General features: G+C 39.7%; 1 long non-coding RNA gene across 3 annotated transcripts in view; it reads left to right on the top strand.

The window, feature by feature from the left end:
* LOC308067526 overlaps positions 1–25,820 on the top strand; it is a 163,323-nt gene that overhangs the window by 90,801 nt on the left and 46,702 nt on the right. For 2 of the 3 annotated variants that reach the window (XR_013929633.1, XR_013929634.1), the window contains exon 3: positions 1,038–25,820. This exon is cut by the window's right edge and continues 46,702 nt beyond it. This is a non-coding gene — a long non-coding RNA (uncharacterized lncRNA). The remainder of the gene's footprint in view (positions 1–1,037) is intronic. The other variant, XR_013929632.1, reaches the window with a different exon arrangement.

Here is a 25,820-nt window from a genome sequence, read left to right as displayed (position 1 = left end):
TTCCAAATACTTATGAGAAAATATTTGGCCATGACAACTCAGAGGATGCCTCTTTTTGTGCCTCATGTCCCCTCTCAGTTGGGCACAGACAACGTGGAGAAGGAAGATATATGTTATAAAAGCCAACCTGGGAAGGGAACAAATAGTGGAGCTTAAGGGACACGTTGCAAGCAGAGGCTGGTAATGTTGTAGCAGAAAACTGATGCCTGGGTAGTAGCTGGCCAAGAAGACTGGACCTATGAATTATTGGATGAAGTGTAGGAATGGATTAACGTGGGTCCTGGAACATGGAACTGACTGGGCAAAGACATTGGGCCAAGGCAAAGAAAGCGGGAGAAAAAGACGACAAAACAAATGGAGGTCAAACTGAGTCACAGGAGAAGAAAAGTCATTGATGGGGTTGACAAGCCAGATGTATTGATTATAAATCTCTACTTGTTTTATAATCTAATAGTGGACTGGTTTTATCTCTTAAGAAATTATTATATAATTTGAGTTGTGCTGTGCTGAGAAAAGCCTCACAAATATAGTTTCTGTTTTTTAGGTAAGCATCCCAGCCATCACAGCATTTTAGAGGATATGTAATTAGGTGTCTGCCGAGTGGGACAAGTCAAGCAGTCGAATAGGGTTCTGGGTTATGAATCCCAGTCTTGTGGAGACACCTTATCCAGAAAGGAAAAGAGTACAGATTGATCCCACTATTCAGTGCTTCCTAATGATTTGTTTCCACTCTGCATGTCTGGTGTTGTGACAACTGCTCCCAGCTGCCTCAGGCTCCCCAGTATACAGGGATCTACCGATCTGTTTCTCTCCTGAAGCCACATTGTAGTTTTTGTGTCAGCAGAAACATCTGAATCTTATCTGAGCCTTAGTGCTTGGATATAAACATTACTCGGCAATCCTTTGGCAGAGGCAGGATAGAAACCCGTTCTCCTGGGGAACACGTAACTCCCTTAGTCACAGGACCTTCTTTTGCTGATCTCAACGCTTCTGGCTTCTTCCCCTAATCGTCTTCTTGTTCATGAAAAATGACACAGAGGGCTCTGCATATGAGATACCTTCACCTGTGACACAATGATTCACCACCACCTCAACGAAAAGAAAGCAGGATTCTTCTACAGCCAAAAGATATGGGAGGAAACAATTATCTGATCTTGTAAGTAAAATCTGAATCTCAATACATGGGATCAAATTTAAATTGTACTGGCAGGTTTAAATTTTCTATTTTCTTAAAATATAATTTCATAACATGAATTATGTTATTTTAACCTATTTTATGTGTGTTACATATAATGTTTGTGAATATTTACATCGGGTTTTATATTAGACTAACTGTCTACCACCTCCCTTTCTTCCTGTTCACTTGTAAACTATAACAAACAAGTATATAGTATAAGTGCTTTTGAGAAAATTTCTTTCAAAAAAAAAATCTATGTGGATTTGTTATTCATTCTATACCAAAATGACCAGAGAAAAATCACTCATACGGAAAATACCCCTGTCATTCTTTCTTAGGTCTTCAAAAAGCCATCACTATAGCATCTTCATTTGCTTATTTCATGTAAAAAACACTGAAAATGCTGTCCAACGAAGGCAGGAGGTGATGGAATTTTTAGGCATATTTTTCTGGTTTTACTTGTAAATTTTTTATGTCCCTGGGATTTTAGCACAAGTAATTAAGAAGTAACTTTAGTTTGGCTAGAATACATGCTGCTTGTGTCACAATTTTATGATGTCAGTGTGTGTTTCACCTACATAGAAGTGATTTATCAGCCTTGCTAGCTGTGTGCCTAAAAATAAAAGTGAACTAAACCTAATACTTCCTCACATGTACTGATGGAATGATAACTGGTCTTGTATAGTTTTAAAGAGGAATTTATCTTGTAAAGAAACACGTGCACTAAAGAGAAATAATCCAGCTTGCAGTTGTCAGATTTGCAGGCCATTTGTGACTTTTTCTAAATCATGCTCTTCCTAGGAAGCTGACCACATTTGCCACAGTTTCCTTGGAATGAGACCACACGTGCTTTAAATTGATACAAGATTATTTCAGAAACTCAGTTGTAGCTGTCACAGGGAACCAAAAAAAAGTTCTTCAAACAGAAAGCCTGCTCCTTTCAGGAGTTTTTGCTAAAAAGATGTGGATTCAACCACAGTTTGAATTTACATATCACCTTCAAAGTTCAGGACTGTTTCAAAACAGTTTTGCCGTACATTCCTCTCCAATTATGTCTCATGGTTGCCATTCATTGGTATTTTAATGGCATTTCATCAGAGGGCAGAGAGACTGAGGAGACTACTAAGTCTCACCAGTTTCTCTACCATGGAGGCAAAGCTGTATGCAGCAGAGCCACCATGACACAGGTAGCAGAGCACAGGGCTGGAGCCTGTTCCCAGCTTAGCTACCAGTCGTCTGACTGGTCCTTGGCACTGGTTTCCACAGCCCTGGGCTTCTGAATCTACACTTGCAAAAAGGTGGTAAAAAAACTGGCTTCCATCATGCTTATTGTTATTTCTAATATTGTTATTTGTTATTATATCCATGCTTGGCTATTGGTGTCTATTGGTACATGTGGAAGCTTTTGTGTCTTCTTAACTGAAGAGCATCAGCTGTTGTGACTGAGGTCTTTGAGATGTCATACATAATTATGGTAACCACACTATGCATAAGACAGTGAGATTTGTTTGGTGTCCTTGCATGGGTGGATACCTGTTGAGCATGTCCTAACTCATAGGGCAGTCTTGCTGTGTAAGAGCTACAGAATAAGACACTGTCTCCAGAGTCTATTTTCTTTTGCCAAAAAAGATTATGGAGAAAAGACAATAGAAAACGTTATTGGTTTTTTAAATTGTGTTCTATGCACTTGTATTTGGTGAAAAGGCTGAGATTTGGAGAGAAGCTACAACAGGCTGGTACAAACCTTTCTACCGAGTTAATATTGAATTGTGTCCATTTATGAATAAAATTGCACCTGTGTTGTTAGAATGAGCATAAGAAACCTTAAAACCAAGCAATAACCTTGATAATATAAAAATTACTAGTCACCCAAAATTTCCTTCTGCATTTTATTGCAGACTACTATGTCCCTAATCCTACAAAACAATCCTTCTCTGGTGAGGCTCATCTGGCCTTAATAGTGAAATATGGCAAAATGAGAAGTGTAAAAAGATATTGATTGCACCTATTAATGCACAGTCCAGATCTATATGCAAACAACTGTTCACAGAAAAACGGCTCACTGTGTACAGTGAAGTTTTAATTCTGTGGTCCTTTTTTTCCTATGGCATCTCTTTGATCTCATTTGTATTACTTTAAAAATATTTTTATTACCTATAATTGTTTTCTTTATAATGTATTATCTTTTCCATTAAAAAACATTAAAAGAAACATTCTACTCATCATCTAGTTTGTAATGCAACTTGGAAAATACAAGAAGGATATTATACTGTTTTCACACATGCCCCTTTCTTATTTTCCTACAGTGTATTGGAAATCTGTGACAGACAGAAAGACTGTCTCTTTGGCTGACCTTCAGAAAAACGCCATTAATATGTTCTGGTAAGGAAAGATGAAATATATCGTTGAGATGAATGAAGCAGTAGTGAGGCAATAACGTAAAGAGAAAGGAAATGAGACTTGTTCTGTGTGAACCTATGACATCCTATAATAGTCTTGATACTCAAATTATACGAACATGTAATAGGTAGTTGCAAATATTCTGATTGCTTTCATGATTTGAATTTAATTGCTTTACACACCAGACAGTGACCACCCATCTTCCACAGTGCAGACTATATCAACATCTTCTCAAATGCATCTCTTATTTGCAAAGGTTCTGAATGCACAGTGTTCTTAAGAGTTCAGTTAGAGTTTGCCCATAAATCAAGAACAAAACCAACACAAAAGGCACAACTCAGCTTCTGTGAAGATATGATGTTGCCAGCAATAAATGTGTACAAGGCCATTAAAATGGGTAAGGAGCCAAATAAAGACTCAGGATTATTGGCCTGTTTGCACGGGCTGTACAGACAGTTTCAACAAAATCAATGCCAACATCAAACATAGGACAATTAGGCTTCAGAGACTGGTTACGAAAGAGGTGAAAAACCTGTAGATTTCAGAGCACTGCTATTAGTGTGCATTTTCAATTTCTTTGCTTGGAAATGTGCAGTTTGAACAGTTTCTGACTGAACAAACGGCTTAATTATTTTAACTCTTAAAAATCAAGTTTTAATCTTGAATGCACTTTCACACATTTAGAGGTGGTTTTCTGTAAACACTTGTTCAAATAGACTTATGCTCCTAGTTTTTCCTGCTGATAAAAAACTTAGTTATGATGCTGCACAAAAATGGTCATGATTAGGATGCACACAAAATGAGCACAGTCTGGAATTGAATTCCTAGTGGACGTTCATATAATATTGTACTAGTATGATCTGGGGTAGACTCCTAGTGATATACTAGAGATAGGAAACAGCTGATGTGAAGATTTTTCCTCAATTTTACTGAAGAATTTTTATTGAAGTACTATCAACAGAAGACCATCGAATACAGCCACAAAACCCCAGGGGTCTCTTGAAATATCTTGCTTGTCTGTGGAGAGATGAATATTCCACTTCTTGCCCACAGTTTTCACATCCCAGGCACTACTCGTCCTCCTGCTGGAGCACCTGGCTTTGATTAGCAGCCTTCAGCACATCCTTTTTGTGTGCATTATTGTACAGGACTTTTAGTGCTCATGGATAGTTGCTGCTGCATTTCACATCCTTCCAAATGTAATATATTACAGTAGTGGATAAAGGCAGGGAAGGTAATAGAAGGAAACAAGACTATGTAAGAGGAATTCAGTTGCCTAAGTAGAGGTGTCCGGTGTCATTTAGAATGTCTTCCAGCACCGAATTAACTGACATAGGACTTAGAGGGACTCTGGCATCCCTCTGGAGCAGCAGCAGAGAATGTGTGATGGCTAAAATGACACTGTCTGGGTAAGAAAATCTCACACTGTCAGGCCTATTGATGTACAGTCCTTAGTGCTGGCATCTTAAAGCGTGTCCAGCTTTTCATAGGCTTCACACTAGTTAAGAACTGAGGAATTAAGGATGGTAGCAACAGCTTTGCAGGTTAGTATAGGACAATCCTCAAAACAGAAAAGAAGAAAACAGAAAAGGTGCTTGCTTGAAATGCTAGGCTACAATATAAATGATCATCTGGGATGGTTGATGGAAGGAGCTGACCCCTTGTTTTCAATACTGAATGAGAGATGCTAGGTGGTACATGGATCTTAATGACTGGTGAAATTCAAAGAGGAGTATGATATTGCCAAAAGAGTAGATTAGGGAACTTCTCTGTGTAGGAGCATACAAAAGAGGCTTAAGGAGAAAAAGACTGCATTTACAAAGGACAAAGAAAGGATGCTTTTGTCCTCCAGAGACAAAATTAGGAGAACCTGAATGATGAAAATGCCAAAGGCTTTGAGATGCTGTGCAATAACAAGTGTAATATTTAGCCACTGATTGGATGTAGGGTCTTGACAGATCTGAGTCAAAGATGCTGCCCAGGACTCTGGGCAGGCATAGGCAGACTGGCAGCATTCTCCTCTGGGAATGAGAGGACGGGGAAGTGTGCCAAATGCTGCTTAGCAAATCCTTAAACAGTCCACTCCATGACAAATTCCTGAAGATGAAATGCATTGACATTGCTAGCTGCTTTCAATCTTTTCATTTTGCAACTGTTTTATTGGGCTGTTAGAAGTTTTTGACTATCTTCACCAGGGTTTTATGTGGCAGCCATGCCTGAAGTGTAATCGTAAGTCTCTACTCAATTCTCCAAGACCTTTTGTGGGTTCAACAGCACACTGAGCTCAGGTTTCTAGTAGACATAACAAGAAGGTTTAAAAAAAAAAAAAAAAAAAGAAAATAAAAGAAAAAGGTTATTTGAGACAAACCTCAGTTGCTTTACTTCAAAAGGTTTTCTCTTCTCCAGGAGATAGCACATCTGAGATAGAATGACATGAGTTCTGAGTCAACCTGATGGTTTTCCAGTTCAGCACAGGCTTTTATTGATGTTGTAACACTGCTGCTGCATAGAATGATCTTTTGGATACCTCAAGAATTTAAGACACTTGTCAGCTGCATTTTGCAGATCCTATTTGTAACACAGGACTCTTCGGATTCAAAAAGCTTTACACATTAGCTTTTTGGCTTCAGACAGGAGCTTACTATTGCATTCTTTTGCACTGAATAGAAGCTTTTACAGTGTAAATGTGCCCTTATCTAATTCATAGGGTTACTTCCAGCCAGCCAACACAACTGCACGTAACTGTGCAGTTGTTAAGAGGTTATTTTATTTCATCTTGAACAGGTTGGGTTTTTCCCTTTGTTTTTGTCTCCTATCAGGGTAAGATGAAGGAAGGCTGGAGGCATGGGGTATGTACAAACCCACTTTATTTAGGTCTTTCTTTGACATGAATCCTGACATCATGGAAGGTATTGCATTAGATCTTCCCATAACATCCTTGTTGCCGATTCTGGCCTGACCTTTGATGATTGATTATACCTTTCCATTACATTATAGCTTTCATTCAGAAGGATTGCAATGCACTGTTTTATTCATGGAAAAGCTCTCAATTTAAGCACCCCGTTAAATGCAGCCTTTTCCTGAACGCTGTGGTTATTCCAAAGCACTGAATTCCATATTGTCTTTGCTCCACTGCTCCTTCCTCTGAGCCTAGCTGCATACGACAGCTTCTCATTTCTGCCAGCTCTGCTTTTCACTGGATCCCCAGTGAAAAGCTAATTCAGCTTCTGAAGTGACACAAAACTCATCCAGAAAAAAGAATGAACATTTTCCAGCTGGTTTTATGAGCTGAACTGGCTCACCAATAATCGGAGCTGGCATGAGGAATAGGGCAGGACACAGCACCTACAAACAGGCCCTAACCTGATGGAGCCACAGCAGGGAGACGAAGAAGCTGAACCACCCTTCTGGGAGGTGTTTTGTTTGCATGAATGTTTTAGATGAGCTCAGCTGTCTAAGTGCAGCCAGAGGTTAATTAATGGCAATTGTCTGAGCTGGACTTGTCTTGGACTGGAGTTTAGAGACGTGCCCTTTAATGAGAGCAGCCATGTGTGCAGCTTGTGCTGTCCTTGAAAGTAAGGCAGATTCACTAATGCTGCTTCTTGTTAAAGCCTCCAGGCCAGTTTAACACCTTGGCTCAAATAAGTTAACATCCCCTTCTGTGGCAGCCTTTTAAAAAAAAATGTATTTTTGTTACTGACAAATTTATCAATAAGATGTGCTGAGAAAGCAGCTTGATATGATATAGCTGTAAGTAGTATATTATAATGCTTGTATTTTTGGGGCTCCCTCTGAACTGAAAGATCCATGAGAACATCACATGGACAGGGTAGTGAATCACTCAAATAGAGCTCTGCCCCTTCTGTTCAGGTATTTCTAGTGTGTAGAGAGTGAAGTTAACAGAGAGAAAGAAAGTACTAAGAGGAGAGTGTTTCCGTAGGCTAGTGGTTAGGCTGCTCATCTAAGAGAGTGCCCTGGGCTCTGGCTCCTGCTTACTGGTCTGCTGACACAAACGGATATCTACTATCAGCTGCAGATGAAGTCCCAGGCACTGAGGCTAGGGTGCTGAACTCTCCAGCTTTGTGAGTGGCTGGACTCAATTGCAGATTCTTCATTCTTGGCTGCCTACAAGCACAAGTTCGTTGGTGTTTTGAAGAGTCCTCACTTTCCCCAGCCCAGCCCAGCCTACTGGCTAGTGATGAGCACACTATCCAGGCAGTGTAGGCTTGGATGCCCTTGGGCAAAAGATTCCAGTGTTTGCCAGGCTACAGATGGTGCAGCAATGTGCTGCTTCCTGGCACCCCTGTCTTCTCATCTGTCTGTGATTCCCTAGCTGTCCTTTTTTGCTGGTCTGAGGCTTTTGTGACAATCATCATGAGAGTGCATTGCCTAAAACATGGTCAAAAGAGACATGCTGTTATGATTGGCCAGACCTCTATGTATGCTGTGCAATATGGGATAAGGATAGTGGGACATCTTGGGGTGGAGGGGTCAGTGCACCTCGTGGGTAGGGAGGAACAGAAAGTGATAGATGAAGACAGCAAAGAGCCCCCAGCACTTCTAGGAGTGCTGGTAAATCAGCACAGGGATCATTTGGAGACGTGAGCAGCAGGTGTGAGACAGCATGAAACTGTGGAGTACTGCTGGGCCAGATCTGGGTAGGAAACAGAACAAATCTGCACGGGGAAGCAAGCAACACTCAGCTGAGGTAAATGCCTTTCATCCTTCCTAAAACATGGGGTTATTTCCTTCTCTGGTTGATAAATTTAACAGCACCCCTTCTACCTCAGTTTTTTACAGTTAATATAGCTACACACTGATATACCTACAACATATATAGCTCAGTGGTTATGGACCTTCTCATGGGAGATCTAGAGGAAGAAATGCAACACTCTTAGTTGAGGCAATTTATCTCCAGAGGAGAAAACTCAGGACTCAGAGGCACGATAAGAGTCACTGTGGCATAAAAAGTGTACGCGAAATTCGGGACTGTAGCTGTTGGTATCTCTGTGAACGCTCTCAGCCAAGCCCTCACATGCCAGACCGTACATGAGACAGGCTTCAACTGTGGTGCATCGTGCGACCGCCAAGGCTGGCTGCATTTCTGAACAGGGATGATTATTCTGCCTTCCCTCACAGATGGCAACTTGATAATCTACAGTCTAGGCCCTGACCCAGGAACTCTTGCAGTGCTCTGCAAGACCGACCTTTTTGATAAATCTCTAGGCTTTGAAAGGCTGTGTGTGCATAACACCTTGTGACCAGCTTGTCTTAGAAATTACGGAGTTTTTTTCTTTTGAACATAAACATGAATGTAGTGCAATTCAATGAGCTTCATTGAAGTACTTCTGGATTTACTTTGGTGTAGTTGACAGCAGAATCTGACTGTATGTGTGTTGGCATGCACTCTGTGGGACATTGTGAGAAAAAACAACAAAGTTATCCTTCTTAAACCATGTTTCAGCTTGCTAGTGGATCTGAGCTTTAAACATTACACTCTAGTCTAATGCCAGAATTTTTACCTACTTTCAGATCTCCCCATTATGAACTGTCTGCCAAGGCTTGAAGACTGTAGGTGTAAAATACAGTTAAGGAGTTTTAAGCTCTGAGACTTGCCAAGCAAAGTAGAGTCCATGTCTCTCCTGTATTAATGACTTATATTGTTGCATGTCTGGAAAACTAAGGCTTTAATTAGCAAAAACTAGAAAATGCTTTAAAACATAACCAATTTTGGTACCTTAATGCTACTTAGAATATATGTTTGAAAAGCTTTTCATTTACTCTTACCAAAGGGGAAAAAAGTGAATATAGTATCAAGCTGAGTTTTGATTCCTTCTGTTTAGCCAGAGAACAAGTATATGCACAAGCAAGATTCCACATGATGTAACTGTGCACTTATGTATCTTAACTAGATTTAGCCTTTAGCAAGAGGTTTGTCCTATTCATCGGCTGAAGACTAACCACATACTGGCCTGTATCAATACTGACCTAGCCATAGGGATTGGTTATAGTCCTTAGACAACACTCATTAACTCACATCTGGAACAGTGCATCCAGTGATGGGCCTCCAATATAAGAAAGACATTGGTAAAGTGCTGCAAGATCAGCAGGGAGCCTCCAGGACGGCTGGAGGCTGGAGCACCTGCCCATGAGAAGAGGCTGAGGGAACCAGTGAGAGACTGGTTCAGCCTGCACATGAGGCAGCTCTTAACAGCAGCCTTCCAGTGCAACAGGGAGGCTACTGTGAAGGCGGAGTAAAGCTGAGTGCCACAGTGGGAGAATGGTAATAAATTGAAAAGGGGAGATTCCAACTGATATAAGGAAAAAATGTCTCCATGGGGATAACTTTTCATTGGAGTTGGTAGAGAGGCTGTAGAACTGAGCAACCTGATTTGAATCCAGTGTTCTAGGCTGCCCTAGAGACCTCTTTGAGGTCTCTCCTAACCTGAGTGAGTCTGTGATCTTACAGACCTTTGCATCAGTGAAAGTGAATGCAGCAAGCTACCAAAACAAAATGCGAGTTTACTTTGTCTGGATGCAAATTCTGATACGTTGTACAATTTAAGCAATAACAAATGACTAGACATCATCTTGACTTAGCTTTCCCTGCTTTGTACCTATTAAGTTTGTCATGAAGTCATTAATGACAAGCCAAATTAAATGGGCATAGACTTAGTCCATTAAGTTACTTCTGGTTTACTAAGCAAAGTAAATAGCGGTATAAGCTTAAACAGAACTACACTGTCAACTGAAGGAAAAGCACAAAAAACCCCAAATGCACACGAATGAAAACAACAAAAAAAGTGAAAAATGAAGGGCCATGTTGTCTTTATTATTTTCTATAGTGTTTCAATATATTTTAGACATTTAAATTAGTGGTTTACTCTGTTCTTCGGGTCACATCTGAACTTCACAAGTTGTGTCTACCCCATAGCTGCAGTATGAATTTCAGGATGCTTGGTAGATCCATAAACTGCTATCTGGAACACCAGTCTACATTTAAGCACAGCTCAGATTGACCAAAATTTAGGTAATGCCAGAATTTAGAATGAACTTTTAAGTATTCTGCAGGGCAAAACCATCCTGGGCTCTTCTGCTTGAGCTTATCATTGCAAAGGACGATGGGGTAGCTGGAAGCCTTAATGTGGCAGGGCTGTGATTTAGTGTGAGTTTGGGGGTTTCCTACATTATCCCCGGAATATAAGCATGGCCAACCTTGAGCAAGGAAAATATCACACATACACATTATTTTGGTCTCTGGTCCACCCCTTGGAACAATTTACAAAGCAATGCAGATGCAGTAGTTTAAACAATAGTCAGTGTTAAATATTCTTGTGACAAAGTCTTCCATCTTGTGGTATTAATATGTAATGGGCCAGTTGTATATGAAGTTGCATATTGATTCACAATTGCATTCACATTTAATTGCCGAAACCAGTCTGATACACTTTTAAAGTTTGCTTATTGTGTATTCAAATGCCATTATTTTTATTGGTCTGACTATAAAGCACCACATAGAAATTCAACCAAGAATTAAAAACTGACTCTGATATGTCTACAAGTGTTGTACGTGAATACCACTGCTATTTTTGAGGGGGAAAAAAGCTATGACTCACTGTTGATCTTGTGAAAAACAGCAATGGATAAACTGTTGGGTTAATATAGATTTCTAAGAGGGACCCTTCATTTTACTTGGCTTATGCTGCAATTATTTCTAAAACAGCTAGATAAAAAGAACCATTAATCTACTCACCTTCAGTGTCTTCAAACATGCCGCAACATAGAATGCCTGATAAAATTATTATTATTTATTTCACAGTCTCTGTGCCTTTACATGTCTGAATGGCACCCAGCCAACAGTCTACTCAGAGTAGTGTTTACTGTGCTTAGGCAAAAAACCCACATCCAAGCTATTTTTTAAAGTAACTTGCTAGAGTATTTTGGTTTGTATGTTAAGCATGCTCACAAAGGGTAAAGCTACTGATGTTTCCAGGCAATTCAGTGAGTAACAAACAAAGAATACATTTTAAAACCCCAAGACTGTTTTATTTTTGATTTTGTAAAATCTTGATAAACAATGTTTTTCTTTAGGCACTCCTCACTGTCATCTTGATATCTAAAGATGCAGAAAAAAAGTAGGGAAAACTGACTTTAAAATGTAGGAATTTTGGTAAAAGGTAGCAGTCCTGGATCAAAACACAAACAAACTGCTTATGCTCCCCAATAGCTGACTCACATAGTGTAAAGCTGCTTAGCCAAAATTTTACTTCTTTCACTTAGTAAATCTTTATAAGTCTCATTTTGCCAATGTGGCTCAAAATGAGCTGTACCTTACTCCTCAAGGCATGACTTTGATTCTAGTTGCCCTATCTAAACTCTGCTCAGAATGATTAAAACTTCCAGAATCTGGTTTCATCTGTTACATTTAATATTTTGAAGGTAACTGCAGGCTCGATTTTGGTTGCCGAGACTTTGTAGCAAGTAAATGCTGTAACCAGAAAACCAGAAGATAAACCACAGATACAACCACAACAATTTCTTAATTAACAGAAACCACCCTCAAGTTGTGTTTTTAAACTGAAAGGTGTTCTCTTTCTTCCCATTTTCACCATTGTGGCTGCTTTAAATCTCCATGATCTGGTTACCATAGGGTATGCAGCCACAAACACACAGATCAGTCTCAGTATTGGTGCTAGTAATTAAATCACAGTACAGGGTGTGATTCTACAACCCTTGTGTTGTGAATCCCTGTAGCCAGGCTATAAGACAATAGGACTGACTTAATTATTTTGGTTTAGGATACCAGACACTATGGTACATTCTGCGTAGTTTCTCAGAGACCTTCAATATCAGAAAACTTAAGAGGTCTGATTCCAAAAGAGGCCTGATATTGTGGGTCTACATTGCTACAAGAGCTACATCACATCCTCCAAATGGGAGTCACAGAAGCCAGAAACTTAAGTGGGAGTAGCTTATAACAGTCAATAGGAGAAGCTGTAGAGAAGAATGTATCTTAATTCATTGAATCATATAGTAACTTACATTGGAATTTCCCTCTGAGGGTCAGCTAGTCCAACCTGCTTCTCAAAGTAACTCAAAATTTGTTAGGGCAGATTGTCCAGTGCTATATACAGTTGAACTTCAAATGTGTCCAAGGATGGAGATTCTACAACCCCTCTGATCAACCTGTTTCAGTGGTTTGTCACCTTCACTGTGAAGATGTTTTTTTTCTTGCATATATACAGAATTTCCTGTGCTGCAATTTGTGTTCATTGCATCTCATTTTTCCACTGTATAGAGAAAAAATGGCTCCATCTTCTCTGTAACTCCTTCCATTCCCCTGCAAGTTGAAAAGAACAATTAGATTCCCCTTTGATCTCTTCTTCAGGCTGAACAAAAGTGGTCTCTGCTTCTCTCTTTACCTCCCAGATCCCCTGATAATCTTGGTGGTCTTCCACTGGACTTATTTAAGTATGTACAAGGGAGAATGTAACTGAACATAGCACTCCAAACACAATTTCACAAGTGCCAAATAGAGGGGCATTTACCTGAATCTTACACATTCTTGCTATTATGGTCCAGGGTGCTGTTGGTCTGCTGTTGGCTCCTGATCAGCTTGCCATCCATGATATCTGGTGGTCTGACCAGGTTTCCATTCACTTTGTAATTTACTCATCCAATCTGTTTCTCTAAAGGGGAACGATGGGAGATTCACTGTCTATAAAGCCTTGCTAGAACCATCCACCTTACATATACCCAAAACAGAGCTTAGTCAAGGGTTCCCTATGCAGCTGAGTATTCATTCACTCCTAATATCCCTGCCTGCTTTTTTGCACAATGGCATGAACTGCTCTTGTGCTTTCAGGAGGTTGTCTTTGAAAGCCAGACTGCTTTCTTAGGCCCCTTTGCTCTTCAGGAAACCCTGAATAAGCTAAAATAAGATCTCTTGGAACTTAGGGTCATTATTCTGTTACTTGCTGTCCTTATTTCCCACACGTTCTTAAGCTCTACCATGTCATTGTCACTGCAGCCAATGCAGCCATAAACCTTCATATCAGCTCTTCCTTATTTGTGAACAATGGATCCCCCTAGCTGGTTAGTCCAACATCACCACCGCAAGACTTTCCTTGATGCACTACAAACATCTCCCACACTGCTTGTGCCTCCTAACATTGCTTTTGCAACAAGTGTCATGGTGGATAGATTTCTCTATGGGAACAAGGGCCAGCCATTGTAAGGCTTCTTCCAGTTGTTTATAAAAGAGTTTATACAATTCTTCCCATGCATTGGGAGGTCTGTAGCAGACACCCACTACAACGTCCCCTTTGCTGGCCTTTTCTGTGTGACTAAATGTCATGGAACCAACTTATGTCAGAATGGGACTCACAGCCTGAAACAGTCCACTGGATTAGATGCTTGCAGGTGTGTCTCGGGGCTAACCCATCTTAGTGGGTTCACACCTGGACTTAGGTCATCTCCCCCCACCTGTGGATATCCATATCCCCCCATATAGTTATGTCTTTGATCATGTGCTCTTGATTACAGCAGCCTTTAAAGATGTGTGCAGAACTGGGTTCAACTTCTTCTCCCTGCCACCTCTTCATCAGCTATGGTGTTTAAAAAAATCATAATGATACTGACTTATGTAATTTTACAATTTTCTTACCTCATTTACATACAAAAATCAGAGAATCATCAACAGGCATTAGGTTTTGCCATAATGTCTTAAGTTCCAGGCACACAACAAAGCTGAACAACAACCTGCAGTCCTTGGCTAGTAAAAACCTGGATGTCTGTAGACCATGGGTGCCTGTGGGTCTAGGCAGAGTTTTTGACAATTTCATTTTTAGGTTCAGTGCCTCAGTTCTATAGCAACTCCACATTAGGAACTCTGTGGATTTTAACACTGGCTTTTAATCCTTTCAAATAGAAAATGAAGACACTGATTTTTTTCAGGGACAACATATTTCTTATATTGACATGGTTCTACTCAAAGATGGCACTGTGAGGCAGCATCTGTACATACTGTCTCCTGGATCTTTAGATTAGTTGGGCTAAATTAACCTTAACCCAAGGCTAGTTTTCTGCCTTGAAAATCCAACTTAAGATTTTTTTTCTGTGGATCAATACTGTAAAGGAATTATAGAGGACTGTATGAAAAGTTTATTTGTAAAAAGTTTGTGATGATTGGTAAAAATAAGAGGTATGAATTGTTAAAAAGAGAAAAGGGGGAACTGTAGAGGAAGGAAGCTGAGTTAATTAACATTGATAACATACAGCTGTGGGCTGGCTTCAGGGGCGGTGGGTTGGCTGATGTAGATAAGGTGCAGCTGTGGCTGGTTCTGGTAAGGGGCTGGGCAGCCAAGGAAGGGGGAGCAGCTAAGGAAAAGAGAGAGGAAGAAGCAGGAGGAGAAGGAGTGGGCCCTAGATGAGGTGAGATGAGGGGAAGGCAGCAGAGGGACTGGTGTGAAGAGTATGCTGGTATGAGGTGGTAAAAGACCTTGTTGCAGCTGGCTAGTTTGGAGAATACTGTGACACAATACCAGTGCTAGTGGTGACGAATATAAGACAAGATGCTTGAGGTGACTGCTGTGCCAGTAATTTTAGTAATTGTGGCTTCAACTGAAATATGGACAAACAGGAAAGGAACCTTCACTTAATTTAGTTATCTTTGCAGTGCTAATAGAAACTAAGTGTAGTCATATACTATTTTTGTCTGGGAGCTAAGCAGCTCAAATGCTGAATGCAGACAGAGAACTCTTCTGCTGACTAAGAAGCTGCTTTTTATATACAGTCATGTCTCATAGACAAGATACACTTAAAGCAGTAGTTTGTACCAATGGTTGACACTGAATTAGCAGAAAATTCAGTATGTCTCACGTCATGTGTGGTGATGAGATAGTTGCGCACCTATTTTTGTCAGTGTTGTGTTTTTGGACATAACTCACCCATGTCACTCTTTCTAGAATGAAGTTGCTAGATTACTTTGTCATTTTCATTATAAGTGGAGATGCAGTGTATGACTAGTGAAATCATGGGTTATTTTTTCATCATAATAGTGTTTTTTTGATATTCCTGATATGCTGTGTGTGTATGTTACAGTAATTTCTGACAGGTTCTTGTATTTGCAGGTGCTATTGGTGTACTATTATAGTCCAAGGATTAAAGCAAGACAAGATTTGTAGGTAGTGATAGTATCTATTCTTAGAGGAGCTGATATAGCTAGAAAGATCAGGCACACAAGCCACGCTTCTGGTCTAAACAGAAGCAGCAGATGTCAAAGCTAAATGCAAGCTGAGCACAGGGTTTAACTAAATAAGTACCCATGAGGCAATTGTGGGGAAATGTAGACAGGGAGTTTTACGTTCCAGACACTAGCTGCCTACCTCTCTTTCTCCTCTTCTCCATATAACCATGACCTTGTTCTCCAGGATAAGGTTCCAGAGAAAGGAAAATTGACAACTTTCTTATTAAAAGTTGATGGCTTTTAATTGTTTCATATTACAGACCTAAGTCAAACATCCCTGAGGAGAAAACCACTTAATGAACTATAGAGAAACACAGTGAATACAGAGCAAGTCAAAGATATCCAACGATAGCCAGAAATCAGAAATTCTCTTCCAAAGCACGAGAGAAACCAGAGGCTTAGGAGTACAATATTCTTAGACTTTCTTGATAAAGTAAACCCACACAGAGAACACACTATATGCACTACTCGGATTCCTTGTCATGTATAGCAACCCTGGGGTCAGCTGCGCAGGGTGTTTTTTATCTAGAAATGAGATTGCGATGCAACCTTTTTACAAGGGATGCCAAATTGCCATTGCATGGTTGAAATTGTCTTCTGTTGACTGGGAACGTTTTGAAGACAACTCCTAACAGCATAATAATCTTACTGTTTTACTTAAGTAAAAAGAAAGATTAAGACACATGGATTGCTGGTGAAGAAATCAGCATCTCTGCCATTACCTAATGACAGCCATCTGGCAGCCTTTTGAAAGAGAAAACCAGGTAGAGAGATGGTGAATAACACACTTGTCATTAATTTGTCAAGTCAACATATTAATGTGATTTGGGTCAAATTGGTGGTTGCTCAGCCAAGCATTTATGGCTTTGCTAAACCCTGGGAGTAGCAGGAGAAATTGGGGAAGCCTGTAAGAAAGTTTAGTTTGGCACAGTGAAGAGCCAAATAAAGGAGATCTCCAGGGGGAGACCTTCTCCATCAGCTTATATGACAGGGGGAGTGAGCAGGGGAGTTAGGTTATGACAAGTCAGGAAATCGGAGAGGGGCAGTCGTTAGCCCCAGTAGGAGAGCTCCCAGGCAGGAAACACTGGGAGTCTGTTGACCTGTTTTCAGAGTTCTTCTGTCATGAGCTCATAGGCCAATATCCTCATAGGTCTGCTAATGGTGAAAGACAGAAGTGTTTGTTTCTCAGGTTAGGGGCTCTAGTTTCTTTCATGTGGGCTCAACGTTTTTATCAGCCTCAATGAAAGTTTCATTCATATGAGATGAAGAGAGCTGGTTCTCCCTCGAGTTTCCCATGTAATCAGAAAGATATAACTCTGTGTTTGTGTTAGGGGCAGAGGGACAGAGCAGTATGTGTCATGTTTTACTGCCTGCTCAGTCCATTACTTCTACAGTGATTTGAAGGTGTTAAACATAAGCAAGAAAAGGAACAACTACAAAAGGCAGTGAGTATACTGCAGCGCTGATACCAGTCAGTTCAGTAATGACAGTCAGTGTTCTTCTCTAGGTGCATTTCAGAAGTACAACATGTAAAATTTCCACTCTTTGTGAATAATAGAGATTAGCTGGTGACAGAATGCAGGTGGGTTCTGCTAGCACGCCCTTGGGTATTTCTATTAATTCTATTCCTTTTAGGATATCAGAAAGAGTGTGCTACACTCTGAGATCCCACATCCTGCCCTCAAACTTGTCCCCTACAGTAACAGTGAAAAAGCAAGTCTTCTGCTTGATGAAAGCAGCATGCTGGTACTATATACTGACAAGTGTCATACTTTCAACATTTTTTAATGTTAACTGATCAATTAATTGAATAGAACGGGGTTATTTACTTTACTTCTCCCTTTCTACTAGCCTTCAGGTACACTGAGGTCATTAAAGAGCTAGTTTGCTATAGGAGCTTCCTAAAACATGTTCTGCTTGCACAGACATGGGTAGAGCTTTCACATTCAACTAAATGCATTAATATATTTTGCAGGTGAAATTTAAAACACTCTATTTAATGCCAACTATAAAATATATACACAGTAAACATCTATTCCTAATAACTTTCAGCTAAGGCAAAACTAAAACCAAAAGGTGTACGTCCAAACTGTGCAATATGGTCCTGCAGAACTTGTGCCAGCCACACTGACATAGAATATTAATGTCATGGTTTCAATTCTAAATGGAAAAGATCGATTTTTTTTTTCTTTTCCTTTTTTCTTTCCTTTCAAACTAACAGTTGAAGCTTCTATAACGTTGGCACACCAGATATCATTAATGGGTTATTTAGCATGCATTTCTATTTATCTATAAGGAAAATGCAGGTTTTTGTTTCATAGGTCCTTAGCAACTTGAACTACTAAAAGTGTCTTCCAAGGAATGGGAAAACAAATGAAGTAACAGGCCTGTTTACCCAACATTTTTTTCTTCCTGTTCAACCAGAAGTTGACAGAAGTGAAGCCTTTACTACCATGGAAAATGTTGTCAGTGTAAAACCATAGACAACATAGTCTTTGTGGTTCTGATTTTGTGCAAAATGCAGAGTGGATGGACAGCTAGCCATCTAGACTGAAATATTTCTCTCTGCTGCTGTGGTGCGGCAGTAAGCATCTATTGTCTCACTGTGGCTGACAAGGCATGTATATCTTGAAACTGGAGGGTGTCTTCATAAATATCTGTGGGCAATTAGATAAGGGAAAGTGCTGTTCTTTTTGAGAACAGCAAAGAAACAAGCTTCAAAAGGTGTGCCCAGGCCTGTCCCTTCTAATTAAACCTTGACTCTCAGGGTTCCTACAGCAGGGGAAATCTTTGCCTTTATGGAGGCCAGTCTTTATGGAGCCAGGTATCGATTTTTATTGTGACTGGTAACAAAATCATTATGAAGTGTTTTTCCATAAGAGGCAAATTGTCCATCCATACAGAAGGTGTTTCATTAAGGTGAGGAACTAGACATTGCAAATTGTGGAGGATGTTATTACATTTCTTTGCCTACAAAAGCAGCAAACGCCTTGCCAACTGTACTACTGTCTTCTCATTAGCTTTTATTACTCATATTACACTACTTCCCGGCCTCATTGTGCCAGCTGATGCAGAAGTAAAGAATAAACCCCAGCCCCTTTGTAGCTAAGCCCCCTTAATATTTCTTGGAGGGGCAGTCTCAAACCTGTGAGAAACATTTGCATAAGAAGCAAGATCTCTATATTTCTTTCATAACAATCCGAGCAGCAAAGAAAAATTATTTTAGCCTGAGCTAGGAGTGGTTTTGCCTTAGACAACCTCAACATCCAACAGTTTGAGTCAGCAAGAAAACTGATTCCGAGTTCTCCAGCATACTAGAACAATGAATGTGGGTTAGTCTCCAAAGAAATACAGTAATAACCCTGTTCTCCTATATGAACCCTCGTAACTTCTGGCAGAAATTCTGCTCCTATTGAAGTTTAGTAGGATTTTCCCACTGAATTCTGAGAAGCCAATATTTCACTATCAACTCTCAGAGCTATTTTTGCCCCGCTGTTTCCATTCCTGTGAATGGAGAACACCTGTGCAATTATTGGTGTTTAGAATAGTTTTGTTTGATAAAGTATGCAAGAGATTTCAGTTCCAGCCAAGTCAGAAATACTGGGGGCAGCTTTTGTAGTTTGTTAGGTTGGTTTTTTTGGTGGGTTTTTTTTGTGTTTGTTTTTGTGGTTTTTGTTTTTTTATTATTATTATTATTTTATTTTAAATAATGGTGGCTGTAACACAGTAATGTGCTTGTATGCTGGGTAGTTTTTTAGTTACTTGGTAATATTATTGCTACTTTTTACTATTTTTTTTACTCTTTCCATTCCTTCTGCTACTGTCGCTGCTATCACAGCAGAGAAGCTGGATGTAAAAAATCCCAACAACCCAGGATTCTGATTTTCAAGGTACAGTACCCAACTATTGTGACATCATGTCAGCTGAAATTGCATGCTCAATACTTGTCAAAATACCCTGTCAATACTAGAAACGATAAATCTGAAACTCGAGCTGTGATGGATAACAGCTTTCCTTGGAGTCACTCCAAACCAAAGTTTTCCTCGAAGGGAGAGAGAAGAATGAGAGACAGAGAACAGAGAGGTGGACGTAGAGGGGGAGGGGGAGATGGATAACCCTCTTCCTACCTAAGGAAAATTACACCATCTTTGCCTTTTAAGAATCACCAGGTTAAGATGAGAAAGAAGAGAACCAATCAGTATTGTTACTATAAGCATATGATTCCCACTCGCTGCAGTTAAAATCTGTAGAATTAATCCTTCCCAATTCTAATAGCAAACTTATTGTTACTATGTGTCTTCCCATTGCTTAAAAAATTCAGTCAACTGAATTAGTGATAAATATTCCACAAGAAGCAACAAAATGAGATTAAAACAATACCAGAAAAAAACCCATCTGTGTGCATGCGTGCACACACACATGCACGCACACATGCACGCACATATAGAGGAGTCACAAATTCAGGCTAATTCTCTCCCTGTGCCTGTTCAGGAATAGGTATCCTGTTTATGTTGGTGGCATGCACGATTTCTGATTAATGCCAATGCTGTTATTCCAGGCTTTAAAATAAGGATGAAAACAGCCCTTCAGGGAAGATGTCACCTTCTTTTAACTTCTCTTTAATCTCCGCTGCCCCAAGAAACAAAACGTGTTAACACCTTTTCTCTCTTTAGTGTATAGAAAAATCTGTTATGATGACGACTGGATTAAGAAATTAAAGTCAGTCAGGCTGAGCCTTACAATCGAACTTTTAGCTCTTTTTGAAATCTTAGAAAAGGAATATGCGTATCAGCTCATAATCTCAAACACTGAAGTGACAGAGAGCATTGTGTAGTGTAGCCAGATCCTGCAGCCCTTCTTGTCATGACTCTTACTGAATATAGTCTTAGAAGTATTGAATGCTTTCAACTGCCCTGGGAAAAGTGATTCAGTTTTATCCAGGAATAATGTAGCTTGGGAAAAGATTGTGTCAAACAAACATCAGCGACTCAATGTTTATGAGAATTCCACTGTTCAGGAATAAAACCTGGGGATATGGATTTCTGGTGTTTCATTGCTAGAAAAAGAAAGAAAAGGAGAGGAACATGGCTAAAGATGTTGTGGCAGTTTACTAATCAGTAGGTAGACAGAGGAAGTGCAATTTCTGGGATACTGACTCTTCTGAGAGTTTGTGGTTTTATCCAGCTGAGTGTCTGGCCTAAACTTGGCTACATGTTGAAAAAAGCAGATCTAATTTTTTGGCCTACAGTATCTAAGAAATTGTTCAGCAGAAACATGAAAGCCTGCATGAGCTGAACTGGAAAGCAAGAGGACATTCTGTAATAAATAGGAGTCAAGAAGGTGACTGGGGAATAACATTTTCCATTACACCAATCCAAGGCAGAAAACTCAAGTGCGAGTTTCTTTTTCTTCCCTGTACGTTCTCTTTCTCAGCTTCCCAGAAAGGCACTCGCTATATTCGGATGCAGATTCATTTTTCATTTCTTATGCAAATATTAGCAAACCGAACCATGGGGCTAAGTTCATCATGTTCAGCACTTTCAAAAGAACATACAACTGCCAAGAGTTCATGGTGGTTCAGGGACTTTGCTTTTACAGACTTCTGCAGAGATTAGAAGTTAGCTCCAGTACAAACAGCCCTTTCATTAGTCTCTCACTGTTTGTGACAATGAAATAAATGTTTCAGAAAGCACACCATTAATGAGCAAACTTCCTTGTTCCCAAGAGGGCTATCTGTGTTAAATAAGATGGATGCTGATTTTAGATACTTAAAAAGAGAAATCATTGAGGAATAATCTTTTTAGTAGTCAAGACAGAAGACAGTGTGCTTTCTTCTGCTGATGACTCAGACGACCTGTTGCTGCGTAGCAAAGAGAGAAGGAATATTTCTGTTTGATGCTAGTCTTCAGAAACTGCCTCTTTTTTCTGTTTCTATTTCTATGTCACCACAGTAATTACTGTAGCCAGCCCTGATACTGGGTGTATAGCCCTGGATGTAGATTAGATTTTAAGGTCTACACTGAGCCGCTTCAGTAAGTGCCCACAAGCATCCCCGTCAGGGAATTTTGTGTGCAAGATGTGCACCTAACAATTAGAAGCAGAACTGAGATCACAAAGCTATTGACAATAAACTTAAAACTTCCAAAAAATATTTTATTCCCAAAATAACTAGGCTTCCAGATCACAGATGCAGCTACTGCTTTTTTAGAAATGCAGTTCTACTTACTCCAAGGCAAGTCATACCCTTTCAATGCTACAGTATTCTTCTCCTTGCATGGAGGAGCCTTTAAAGCTCGCTCATGAAGTTCCTGATCCCCTTCCTAACTGGAATTTCCTTGCCTTGCACTGTCCTCATTGTTTTTTATAAATTCTAAGGTACCATGTCAAAATCAGTTTATATTACTTTTTAAATGTAACTTTTGCAAATTCATTCATCATTAAATTAGTGGTGAGAGAATAGATAATTTTTTAAAAAATAAAAAAGCAGTTTTACAAGGACACTAAAAAGCAGATTTCATCATGGCAAAATATATTACTGCTCTGAGATTCTCTGCCCCAGACAGAATCCATTAGACCAAAAATTAGAGTCTGTGTGACCACAAAGCTGCCATGCTTTGAGTGCAGGAACTAGCAGTGCGCTGTGCAGGGTGCTTGGAGATAATCAGAATATCTCAAAAATGACAGACACTGCCTTACGTAATGCAGACATACCCTTATTCCCATTTTCAATAACCTAGGCATTAGGGTTTTTGGTCTTCAAAGTGGAGTAAAACTTTTGTGACTGAATCTTAGTGCATCAAACCATCCACAGGATTACAAAACTGTCATTGCGAAGGTACATCTTCTTGAAAAGAGCAGAAAATGTTTAATCCTGTAATTCTTTTGAAGGCCTGGGTTTGTTCCCTCTGCAGGACTAAACCTGGTGATTTACATTGATTAATAAAGTAGAATGGGAGCCTGACCCAGATCTAGCTGTCTCCCACACTGTTATGATGTTCTTTCAGTACCTGCACTGCTCTGAGCTGAAAGGTTGTGGTGCACGTGTGAAGTGAGAGCGCCACTGGTACCTCTCAATCAATATGCAATACCATTCACTCTTGCTTAGTATTTATGCCAACAAACCTGGTCTTACATGTGGGTGACAAGTAAGATCATGCATTGTTAATCCTTATTCATCTACATCAGCTTCTGGCCTTCTGTCCAGACTTTGTTTCTTATCTGCTGAAACAGTAGATGGTAAAATGCCCCCTGGGCAATACTCATCCTCATGAGACAACTCTTCATTGTTTTGTCCTAGTACAAGTCAATTTTATTTCAGAGCATATCAATTTTTTCCTCATCATCTTTGACTTTTTATGGGTACCTCAGTGTTTTCTTCAGCTTAAAAAGTTTATGGCATGTTGTTTCTGTGGAGTAAATGGCCAAACTGAATATTTTTAACAAACCCAAGCTGATACCCAGTGGCACTTCCAGGTTAAAGATCTGTTTCTTTTCTAAATGGTACGCCATTGACTCAAGCCTTGGCAGTGGCAATCTAGGCAAGGCGCTGCCAGTATGAGTAGGCATACAGCTGCTGGGCATTCCTTAAGCATTGCTCTGTCTCTTGAGGCCATGAGAAGTTTCCAGCTGGGAGGCATGAGTAGAGAATGGGTTAAAGTTGCTCTACAAGAGGAGAGGAGATGTGAGAATGAATGGAAGCTTCAGTTCAGTGAGATTCAGTTCACAGTTTTGGAAACAGTACAAAACCATGCCCAGAGAGTGGCTTCTGCTGCCTATTTCATTCTGTTATTTAACAGCTAATGTTTTGAAACACTTATTTCTATTTAGATTCTGATAAACTTTAGCCACTTTATAATTGTAACTGGTTTTAAGTGTAGACAATTATATACATAAACCAACTTTTTTTTAGTTACTGGCTAGCTTCAGGAACTGCTAGTGGATGCACTGAATAAATTCGGCCAAACTGACACTACATGCACTCAGTAAGTGAAAGGTTTCTTCATCTCAGGGCCACCTGACCTGTGCAAATCAAACTGAGCTTCTCAGTTCCGTTGCTGTTGGGTAGCAGATTGTGCCATCAGCAGAACTGATGCCATGGCAGAGAAGACAAGAGGTTTCTGGACACAATGAGAAAACCTAATAATCAGTATAGTTTGCTCTTCCTGATCAAACTAGAAGTTCAGAAGTGGAATAATTAACATGGAACCGTTGCCTTTGGTCATAAACCATGGGTTTCTTTTTCCAGGGATTAAAACTTACTCAATTAGCTTCTCTGCATTGACTTTATGTCACAGAATTTAAAGATGTCTGAAAGTCCCTGAACGTTGAAGTATTAGTCAGCATGCTGACAAGTGCTGAAAATATGTTCAGGGATTACTGTTCATACTAAATTAAGTACTAATGTAATAAGTTAATCAAGAAAATTCCATTTCAAAAACATCATAAGGAAAAAAGGTTATATTAGCCCTGAATAAACTGCTCTTTGAAGAGCTGGAAGAGTGATCTTACAAAAATGTATTCTTGAATTTGCCATGCAAGATGATACATGAGTATAAAGGCTTTTTTTAGTGGGTGTATGTATCTATATATGTATAAAAATTGTCATCTCAAAACTAATGCTGATAGTATTAAAATGCTATTTATTTAGCATTTCAAACAAATGTATCTTGAAGTAGTATGAAATGTCATACTTGCTTCTTCATATAAATACAAATAAAGTTCAGTGCTATCTCTAGTCCAGCTGTCTCTGGCAATAATTTTAAAACATTTACTCCTTCTGGAATTGCATCAGAAGTAATTTCTTTTTTTTTTGTGACAAGCAAGGAAATCCTTGTCACAGTGCAAAGGATGTGGACAGTCTTGTAATCATGTGTATTTGCACATGCCTAATCCCTCACCTGCTCATTCCTGTAAGACAGCCTTGTCCTCCTCCTTTGATGAAACTCATGCTTCCAGTGATGTATTTAGTTGTGCTCGGCAGTCACTTGGAGTATTTGTGAACAGAGCAAATCCAAAAAATTTGTACCAAGCTATTTCTAGCGGATAAAAAACCCTCATAGTTAGTGATTTCCAGAAAAGTCATAAAATTTAAAGTACCTTTTGTTGTAGATTGGACTGGTGGCACCATCTATTAAAATTGCCCAGAAGTTCCATTACAAAATCATTTTTCTGTTGCTTATAACTTTGCCAAAGTTTAACTATTTGGCCTGAAATTCTGCGTACTGGGTATCTGCCTCAGGCTGAATCTCTCTGGAAAATTTCAGTCAAAATGACTATTTCCAAGAACAAAATTAAGGGAAAATACATCATTCTGTCCATATCAAAATATTCTGTTTACCTCTTTTGTGTGAAATTTTAATGATTTGAAATAGCGACATAAAATCTGGCAGGGGTGACTGAGGTGTCCAGCCTGGGCTTTTGTTGATATGGAACTGCATCTTGAATAAATTAAGAATCTTTTAAAAGAGAACAAAAATTAAAAAAGAAGAAAATGCCCCAGTCGAAAAGCTGAGTAGAGGATTACTAGGCTTCTGAAGTCACAGTTCTGAAAGACTTCTATGTGTACTGATCAAGATATCAGCTTGTGGTGAGCTGGGCTTTTTTTGCAGATCAAGTCAGGCCAAGTACCAAAAGTGCGTGCAGCAAGACCTCCACCCTCTCTGTTCCCAGCCCCCTTACTCAGGCAGTGTAAAGGACAAAGCTTTCCGTTTCCACTACAGAGAGGTTATTGCAGGAGGAGTGTGTTAGGGCAAGGATCTTGGTGGACAAGACAAGTCTGTAAGGAGAGAAATGGAGATCACAGGAACTGGGATATAGGAAAATAGGGCTGTGGAGCAACTGGACTGGTGCTGAGTTCTGGGGAGGTCTAATTTTTTGGACTGGAGGTTGAGCACCGAAGGACCGTGAAAAGAACTTGAAGGCAGGAGTCCTGTGGAAATAGTACTGTGAGTCTAACTAAATATTGTCTTAATGTACATACTCAGCAGTGCTGCATTA

The sequence above is a fragment of the Falco punctatus genome (assembly GCF_963210335.1).
Source record: "Falco punctatus genome assembly, chromosome: 7".
NCBI lineage: Eukaryota > Metazoa > Chordata > Aves > Falconiformes > Falconidae > Falco > Falco punctatus.
This window is presented reverse-complemented; position numbering and strand designations above follow the sequence as displayed.